Consider the following 10,620-nt stretch of genomic DNA (forward strand, 5'->3'; position numbering starts at 1 on the left):
AACAGAATACAACCTTTCAGCTCCAGATGGTCATGAGGGAGGGCTTCAGCCTACTGTGTTGGATGATATAACCAATCTTCAAGACCATGCAGACTAAAATTTTCCCAAACTATCTTCCAATACCATAAGCAGACAGTAAGAGAATACTTACAATCAACTCTATACTTCTATGCCAGCAGGAGATAGATATGGAACACAGATCTCTACCCATTCTTCTCCAATAAGATGTATGAGTTGCTTCTCTTGAGTGGGGGGAAGGTTAGGCAGGCAAACAGATGCAAGCCTGTGTGTCTGTGTGAGAAAGAGAGAGAGAGAGAGAGAAAGAGAAAGATATTTTTAAAAATGAAATCCTGTGTACTATCTTTGAGGGAGGTGGCAGGGGTGGGTGAGGTTTGAATTTCATGCCTAGGAAGCCTTCCACCTAACAACATGCCAAAAGAATAGTGGTAGGGAGAAAATGTGGCAGAAAAACTTTTCCTTAAACCCATAAAAACTCCATTCTAAGAAATGGCAGAAGATTGAGTTTTCTGCCAGGCTGTTCACCTCGTCCCTTAAGTGTACACCTTAATTAAACTTCATTAAATTGCTTACTGCTGTCTGTCTCATCTGAATTGTTTTCTTACAGGGAGACAAAGGCCAATTATTGTTTCTTACTGGTAGCACTTCTAGTCATACAGGTAATAGATACATGAACACATAAAGTTGTACAATCTTTCCAATACATGAAGACATCACTTTCAGAAATTAGATAACTTCTGGAGATATTAGATGCAGTTTTATGGTTATTGCAGTGAATTTTAGCTCTTATTATATCAGTCTTAAAATAATAAAAGCTAATATGGAAAGTAATGTTTGACAAATCTAGTATATAATACTCACTACTCCAGAGTGCATTGTGCTACTTATTTATCTATTTTAAAATACTTTACATATTTTTCTTGTTTTTCATTTTCTATCTTGTATCCTCAAATTTTTAGGCTTCTATAAATTACAGTTACTATCTTTAAATAACATGTACATTCCTTGTCCATCTGACAGTAAAAGATGACAAAAATCATCTTGTTTATACCATGCTTCACCTGTTCATTCTCTTCTCAAATTCTATACTTCGTATTATTTCAAAATGTCATTTTGTTCTGTTTCCTCAAATTTTGGTGGTAGTATTAGCGGAGAAATATGTTAATGGAGACGGCTGCTTGGAGGTTCTTTTCTTTGCACAAGAATGAATTCGGAAGTGAGATAGAAAGTAGTGATAAGCAGACTAGCCAAAAATAATGAATACAATAATGAAGAGAAGTACACCTGGTAGCACAGCAGCACCTCAGTAATGGGCTAAGATCCCAGGGTGTGTTCAGACTGCAGTTTTTAGTTGACATGAGTATGGTTCCCTTGTTTCTATTCCCCTCCTCCCTTCTCTGAGAAATTGCACGTAGGGCTTTTCTGAATGTGGATTTCCTGAAAATCCTACCAAAACCTTTTCAGTACAGTGCCATCATACCTAACAGCCTCCTTGGTTAGAGGGTAGGGAGAGGCCTAAGCCCATCTGACATGAGCAACTAATTTCAGTGTAATTGCTTGTCTGCTTTCAGGGCTTGTTTCCTTGGTTCCATTGCACATAATTTTTTTTTCAATTCTCATTTTTTTTTCCCAGCCCCTCTTATACACCTAAGCTAATATCTACCTAGCTAATCATCATTAATTATCTCTGTGAGCCACCTGTAATATCAAACATCTCTGTAAACATACATATTAACAATTTTAATGTGTAAACCTATATTTAAAGATTTCAATATCCGTACAATTAATCTAATTTTAGATTCTTTATTTGTTATTTGCTTGACAAAACTGATTCTCTGATATTTTCCATTAAATAGATCTCATGGGAGCTCTATTCTTTGGATTGTTAAAATATTCAAAAATACTGATTTTTTTTCCTTTATAATTCAGTGATCACTCATGTAAATTAAACCAGAAATACTATTATTATAACTATTATTATTATTAAAGACCAAGCAGGCATTGGACCTGTTTACTATATTTTTTTAATTCACTCCTTCATTCTCTGAACAAACATTGAGTTTTTAATATGTGATTGGCTGTGTTTTAGGATGAGTGTATAGCAAAACAAGATAATACCATGAAAAAGTCTGCATCTGGCATGGTTTTATATGCATTAAGGGTTAAAAATATTCTAGTAATTTGTTTATAATTATTTTTCTAAGCAGTAACTTGTCAAAATCATATGTCAAACTGTGTCATGTTATAACAATATTCCTTTAATATCATGATTATTATCTGTTATTGATTCTAAGCTTATTTAAATACTGGAAAATATTATAATTGTATATTTGAAATAATATAACTGATTATTTAGTTGTCTTCTTCTTGGGCACATTTTGAAACTCCTTTGATTCTGATATCTGAAATATAAGTAGGCAGAAATTAAGACTTGGATGCTGAATTTGGTGTTTGGCCCAGCTAATACGATACCAGGCTCTATGTCTAGGGTTTCTTGGATTTGACTCCAAGATCTTGCTCCTGATTCCATCTACCTCCAATGCAGATCATGGGAGGCAGTGATGATGCAAGTAGATGGATCACTGCTATATATGTGGGGTACCTGGATTGAATCTCAGGCTCCCAGCATCAGCCTGGTCCAGTGTTGGTGATATGGGGCATTTGGGGAGTGAACCTGAGCCTGCAGATTTTTTTTTTCTCCTTAAAAAAAAAAGAGTAGGATAGTGATACTGGGACTTAGAAATTTCTCTCATTGCATACTGTAGAAAATTTAAAGAAAAATACCTTAATATTTTATGAATTTATATAAATAACCTTTTAAAATATAACAAAAAGTACAGTTTCTCTGAATTATCTGAGTGACCAGAAGCTGGTCTCTGATCACTAACAATTTAGTGCTACAAATGTTTTGAACAATAGGATGCATGCTCACATTCATTTAAAATAATTAAATAGAATGCATACAAATACAAAATACAAAAAAGGGCCATAGAGATTATCTGAATAAATAGGTTTATGTAAGGATAACTTCAGAAGACATCATAGTCTTAATTATCTGTTACCATTTGAGTAGCATAGAAGGGCAACTTAAGGTTTACCCTGTTTCTAATTATTTTTACAACCTTTAACTTCTATTTTCAAATAAGTTATACTAGATTGTTTGAAAACCTCATTCAGTATATTTTTCTTCTGGTTGTTCTCAAGATAGTATCCATTGTCTACAACTTTTTTCCTCTTAATTACTGTGTGTTCATGCTTATTTTTCCTGTTGTCTCTGAGATCTATTTCAGCTTTGAATTTCTTATTTGAATTTTTAAGAAGTGTTGATGGAATGTTTAACCATTCTTATTTTTCTTGTCATAGTTTAGGAATAATTGTTATGAGGACAAGGGGGCAAATATGAATTTCCTGTGCTTTCTCATACTAGAAGACAACTAAACTAATTGTATTTCCCAAAATTTACATATTTTAAAAATATTCAAATGAATATTTTTATTTTACTGTGATTCTGCTATCTCTATCATAGGAAAACAAAATTAAAAACATATCCAAAGGAAATCCAAACATAATAATTTAAAAATCTTTTTTAGGTATTTGAAAGTTGTTCTTTATAATTTTATTTATCATTTTAAGTGACAAAATCAGAAAAAGTTGAGGACAGAACAATAATCTGTAACTGCCTGAAATGAATTAATTATGAGTTTCAGAATAAAATGTAAAAGAGAAAGGAATATATTTGTACTAATTAATAAGAAAAATACTGGTAAATATAAACACATATAAATATATGTATAGACATATGCAGTTGAAAAAAGACTATTATTACTTATAATAAAACAGTATAATAAATATTCAAAGTATAGTTCCAGTTAATAAGAAGTTAAGAGACTGCTATTGGCCGGCGCCGCGGCTCAATCGGCTAATCCTCCACCTGCGGCACCGGCCCACCAGGTTCTAGTCCTGGTCAGGGCATCGGATTGTATCCCAGTCGCTCCTCTTCCAGTCCAGCTCTCTGCTGTGGCCCGGGAGTGCAGTGGTGGATGGCCCAAGTGCTTGGGCCCTGCATCCACATGAGAGACCAGGAGGAGCACCTGGCTCCTGGCTTCGGATCAGTGCGGTGCGCAGGCCACAGCGCACCAGCCTCAGTGGCCACTGGGGGGTGAACCAACGGAAAAGGAAGACCTTTCTCTCTGTCTTTCTCTCTCACTGTCCACTCTGCCTGTCAAAAAAAAAAAAAAAAAAAAAAAAAAAAAAACACCTGCTATTGAGTGACTACTGAAATCAAATCACATGAGTTATATCTGTTTATTGAGTCGGTCTGTATCTCCAATAGTATCAACCGTGATTGTACAAATGAGGGAACAACCTAGGAGCTGGATGTTTCACTGGAGCCAGTAGAGGGGATAGGCAGTAAGATCAGGTTGGTAAACTGTCGTTGTGACTGTAATGACAGTGAAGCACCACCAGAAAGCATAAGTAACATTCAATTATGCAAAGGAAGGAGTGTGGTACATCTCAGCAGATGCACAGCCCTAGGACATTTCCAGCCAAGGATCTATCTTTGGTTAAAAAAAGTCAATCAAGGACCCTCTGGAGCTCAGCCAATGGAATCTGCTGAGGGCATTGTGGAGTTCCCATTTCATCGTGCCATTTTAAAGGCTCAGAGCAGTTTTATCTACCATGAAATGGATATTGTTTTCACATATTCCAGTAAATCAATCAAATTTGTACCATGTGGTTAACTTAAAATTCAAAGAATCTCATATATGTGTGTGTGTGTGTGTGTGTTATTTATATTATAACTTCAGTTTCTGGTTTTTTTCAATTATAGATGACAGATTAAAAAAATAAGTAAATAAGTCTTCATTGCTTGGGATCTTATAGATTATTAGTTATTCTACTTTCACCAAATATTCTTGCTTCTTGCTAATCAAAGTTTTGGAAACCATCTGATTTTCTACTCTAAATCTCGTTCAATGATGTCATGATGGGATACCTCATTGTAACTTTCATGAGGTAACACTATGCTTATTTTTATTCTCTTTCCAATTTTCTTTTTTTTTTACATTTTATTTTAGAATAGTTTTAAATTTACAAAAGATAAATTGTGAGGTGGTTATACAAAGAGTTCCCATATATCCCTTTCCCCATTTCCTCTGTTAACATCTCATAAACTAAACTCAACTTCCCATATTTTTTTAATCTGGAAACTTTTTTCCTTCCTATTCTTCCAGCCTCTAGTATTCAACATTCCGTGTTCAGATTTTTTTTTTCCCCTTTTAGTTTTAGCTCCCACGTGTAAAGAATACATGGCTATTTGTCTTTCTGTGTCTGGCTTATTTCACTCAATGTGGTGGCCTCCAGTCTCATCAATTTTGCTGCAAATAACAGGATTTCACTAATTTTTTTAACCTGAATTCCATGGGGTGTGTGTGTGTGTGTGTGTGTATGATTTTCTTTATCCATTTAAAAAATGGACAATGTGGTTTATTCCATATCTTGGATACTGTGAACAGTGTTGTTATAAAAGTAGTAGAACAGGTATCTTTGATGCCTGTTTTTTGGGGGGTATATACCCAGAAGTGAATTTCTGGATTGTATGGCAGATCCATTTCCAGTTTTTAAGAAATCCCCATGCAGTTTTCCACAGTGGCTGCACTATTTTACAATCCCACCAAAGTTATGTAAGAGTTCCCTTTTTTCCATATCCTTGCTAGTGTTTATTTTTCTCTCTCTCTTTGATAATAGCCATTCTGACAGGGTGGGGTGATATTTCACTATGGTGTTGATTTACATTTCTCCTTTTGAGAACTGTCAGTTAAGGTCCTTTGCCCATTTCTTAAATTCTTTGGTTGTTTTTTGCTGTTGAGTTTTCTTTTTAAGATTTATTTTATTTATTTGAAAGACATAATTACAGAGAGACCATCCACTGGCTCACTCCCCAAATGGCCACAACAGCCAGAGCTGGGCCTATCCGAAGCCAGGATCCAGAAGCTTCTTCCAAATCTCCCTTGTTGGTCAGGGGCGCAAGGACCTGGGCCATCCTCAGTTGCTTTCCCAGGCACATGCCGGAGTCCAGCTCCAGCAGGTCCAGGGGTTCCCGAAGGTGTGGGAGGCATCAGCACAGGAAAAATGAGACACACTCACAGCAAGGCTGATGGCATGGCTCTGGTTCTGGAGTGCCAGACTGTTTTTCTTATATCATAAGTCATATAATGATTCTTCTTACAATACTAAGTTGCCCATTTTCACCTAGTTTCAATTTCTTTGATTTTCAAGGGTATATTCAGAGCATAGGTTATAATCACAGGTGTGAGACAACAATTTTCAAAGGCATGTTCAGAGTATGGGTTACTATTACAAAACAGGTGCAAGATAACAGGCTGCCCACACAAGCCAAGCCTGGAGGGCTGTCCAGCTATGCAGAAATTGGTTACAGAAGCTAGAGTACTACCTTCCTAATCTAATGTTTCCTAGAAGCCCCATGGCCAAAGGAGGCCCCTTTTTAAATGTATCCCCTCTTATGCAGTCCTTTCTGTAACTCTTTAATTTCTTTATTGTACTTATCTAAAGGTTCATTTAGATCTATTCCACGGTTTTGAAATCCTAACCATTGTTGTATTTGTAGCACATATTGAATTAACAATTTATAACATTTGTCTTTGTATTAGTGGGAAGTATATACCAGGGAGCTGTTGCCTTTTAACTCTTTTCCACAAACAGCTCAACCTTGTGTAAAACATCACCCCTTCTCCTACACTAGCATTTGACTTGATTAAAATTCTACAAAACAATGGACACTTGGGGATTTTGAAACTAAGCTCTCTTCCCTAAAATTAGAAATAAGGTAATCATTGGTGGGACCACCAGGAAGCCCTGGCTCTCTTATGCAGTGTGTAGTTCCCAACAAATCTAAAACCACCAAGAGGACCGCAGCTGTCCTTCTCACGCCTTGCTGAGACAGACCTTCCGCTGTGACCTTGTCAGCCAGCCAAAGTTGCCTTGGCTTCACCAAGCACATTAGCAGGGAGCTGGATTGGAAATGGAGCAACCTGGCCTTGAACAGGCACCCATATTGGATACTGGTGCTGCAGACCAGGGCTTTAACCTGCTGCACCACAGCAGCTGCCCAGCTGTTGAGGTTTTTTTGTTTTTTTAATTGTTGATATATTTTGGATATTAATCCTCCCTCTCATAATGGCTTGCAAATGTTTTTGCCTGTTGTGTTGGATGTCTCAACTCTACTGATTGCATCCATTACTTCATAGAGCTTCTTAGTCCAATTTTTCTGATTTTTACTTACTTTTGAGTTACATCCCTAGAGCAACACATTATCAAAACTAATTAGAAATGCATTTTGACTGCTTATCATATCTGAAAGCATATTTGTCTCGTATGGATTTGGTATAGGTTGTTTATGTCAGAGTCACTGAACTAATATTTTCTTATCATATTTATGAACATTCTGCTAGCATGCAAACTTGGATTACTAACACTAGAATTGCTGGTTATTATTTTTGCACATTAATAGTTGTAATCATGTTCTCTCTAGCACTGATATTGTGAAATTTTGATAGGATAAGCCTCATAAATTTTTCTTCACTTTTCTTGACCTATGATGACTCCACTAAAATGAAGATTTCAGACCTGGAATTTTTTGCCCTATATATATTTTTATTTTATTTTTCTTTAACTCTAATTGAAGTCATAGAAAACTCTCCTTTTGTTTTTTAAATATTTCAGTTTAATAAAATTATTTGATATTTATTAAACTCCATATTTAAGTTATTCTTTAATTTTATTTAAGCAATTACATTTTTTAATTTCAAAGCTGTTATTCTTTCTCATTTTTTTCTTTTTTGTACCATCCTTATATTGCTCTGTGCAATATACAATTCCTTGCAAATATCTAGAAAAACTAGAAATCTGCTGCTGTATATTTAATCTTTTCTGGAAATTATGTTGATCATTCATCTACTAATTCATTTTTTATTGATGACTATGTGATATATACTGGTGTATTTTTATATAGGTGGTTGGTTGTCTCTTCAAGTGGAACCATGAAGCTCATGGGAAACCCTGAAGTTCTAAGATTCTTCATTTCTATATGCAAACAACATTCTGAGCATTCCCTAGATTCTGCTTCCAAAAGGGAAGGCAGCTCGGAGCCAATGCGCTGGATCATGGCAAAGCTTTGCTTTCCAGTGAAGCCCGAGTCCTGGATGATAAATTCCTCCATCAGTGCCAAGAAGTGCAAAATACCTAGTAATTAGGCATTCAATATTTTATTGAGTGACTTAATAACTACTTCCGTGGAGACCATGAATGTTACTAAAACTATCCTGAATTTTAGATTATAAAATAATGATTCTATCTTTAAGGAACATATCCTGGATTGAACATTTAGTTATTTTATATGAGCAATAAGAAAAATATATAAATACTCTTGGCTGTTATAAATTATGTATGACTTAGATTGTGTATCTCTAATAATGTAGAGATTCAGAATATTCAGCATGCATGCATAATAAATTTCAAGTAGAATATCAGTCCGTCAACATATTTACAAGAAGAATTGCTAAATATATGACTGGAAAAATTTGGGATTTATTGCAATTGATTGTGAATTCTTTAGTTGTAAATTTAATTTACCTTTCATTTTTTTCTGATTTAATTTTGTTAAGAATAAAGTGAAGTAGAACAGAGAGAAATTCAAAACATCTTCTTTGACAAAGAACAAAATTTACATTGCACCACATTTCATATTGAAAGCACAAATAAAGGTTCCAAAAGACTTTAAAATATTTACTTTAAAACATTGAATTTATTATTTAATGATAGAAGATGATATTGTTATGCCATAATATAGTTTTGTAATTTATTTCATAAGAATTAGAAAATAACTAGAATACAAGTGGGCCCAAACTTTCACAGTTCTAAATCTCAGAACTGCTGCTTTAATCCAGGTATTACAGGGTCTAGAGATATCTGACAAAAATAATAATATTTAATTTAATGTTCTCAATATCAATGTATAAGATATGTTATAAAGTTCCTAAATTTCAATATCTTTTCAAAAATTTTATTATAGATGTACACTAGTATACAGTGACTATACAATACTATCATTTTAAGCAATGTAGAACATAGGTATACATTCAGCAGTCATTTCCCAGAATCCATTTGATAAGTGAATTGAAAAAAAACAAATGGCATTAATTAATAGTCCTTTTCCTACAGAAACTCATGAATTGAAGGTCCTTCATGGGAATATATTTATGAGATAAGTAAATATGGATTTCAATTTTTACACCAAAATAAATTTATCATTTAATTCAATTTCTCATGAACTTAAAGTACCATTTTATATGGCATTGGTCCCAAAAAGGCAAATACCATGTTTTCCCTGATCTATGGTATCAGAGTGCCAAATTATGTATAGGAGTGAAATTGCCACTTTGAGATTGGATGATTGTTTACAGCCCGTGTCTGTACTGTTGAGGAACAGTGTTTTTTTCTTGTTAATAAACTAAAAGTAGACCATTGAAAAATTAAGAGGGAATAAGACAGGGAGGAAGAAAAAGGGTGAGAATGTGGGCAGGAGGGAGGATAAGGTAGGGAGTATCACTATGTTCCTAAATCTGTACATATGAAATAAATGAAATTTGCTTACCTTTAAAAATTAAAATAATTCTTTTTAAAAAAGAAAAATTCAGCTTGTGTTAGAATAAACTTTCTGAAAATTTTTTTTTAATCTTCCCCAATTACAACCTGCAAATTTAAATTTATTATTCAGTAGGACTAGGGGGAGACTTAAAAATTTATATTTCCAATAAGGTACCAAGTAGTGACATGCTCCTTGTCTTTGAGCATACTTGTAGAACCACTAATTTGTGGTGATACCATGTAATTTTAAAAAATATTACTATGTATAATTACAAAGACAATGAGTGCAAAAGAACATTGAATATCTAGTTATGGTTGATACTAGCTTCTCAACCAGAACCCACTGGAATTCTCATTCTACTATTTGAAACTAAATGTAAACACTACCAGTCTCCTTTGATTCCCAAAGTTACATGGGAGATATATGCATAATACACCTCACAAAATACATAAGTTGCAAAGGGAGGAATAGCACACAACTTGTGATATCACTTACTAAACTTCTGAATGATTATTTAACATACATGAACCTTGGAATTTATATCTTTAAAAAAGTGATCATATAGCTGCATGTATATATCAGTATAAGTTGAGATATATCTGCTGATACAAAAGCAGTTTTCTACAGTCTACACAAGTTGAAAACTAATGACACATGAAAACATGAGGTTAACATCACATGAAGGAACATCAGAAAGTAATTGGAAGGCAGAATTAAATGTATGAGATTATATTGCTGAAATACTTTTTCAAAATATGTAGAAAATATATATTACAAAAAGTATAAATGGATTTAATAGTCTATCTCTAGTACCTTGATATTTTAATTATGATCAACTTAGAAAAAACTATACAGTAGGGCAATACCAAATTATAATCATTCAAGTGTGTTTTGGCCACTCTGCCACTTTCCATATACTTTTTTGAATTGTGAAT

The sequence above is a fragment of the Lepus europaeus genome, chromosome 13 (genome assembly GCF_033115175.1).
Source record: "Lepus europaeus isolate LE1 chromosome 13, mLepTim1.pri, whole genome shotgun sequence".
NCBI lineage: Eukaryota > Metazoa > Chordata > Mammalia > Lagomorpha > Leporidae > Lepus > Lepus europaeus.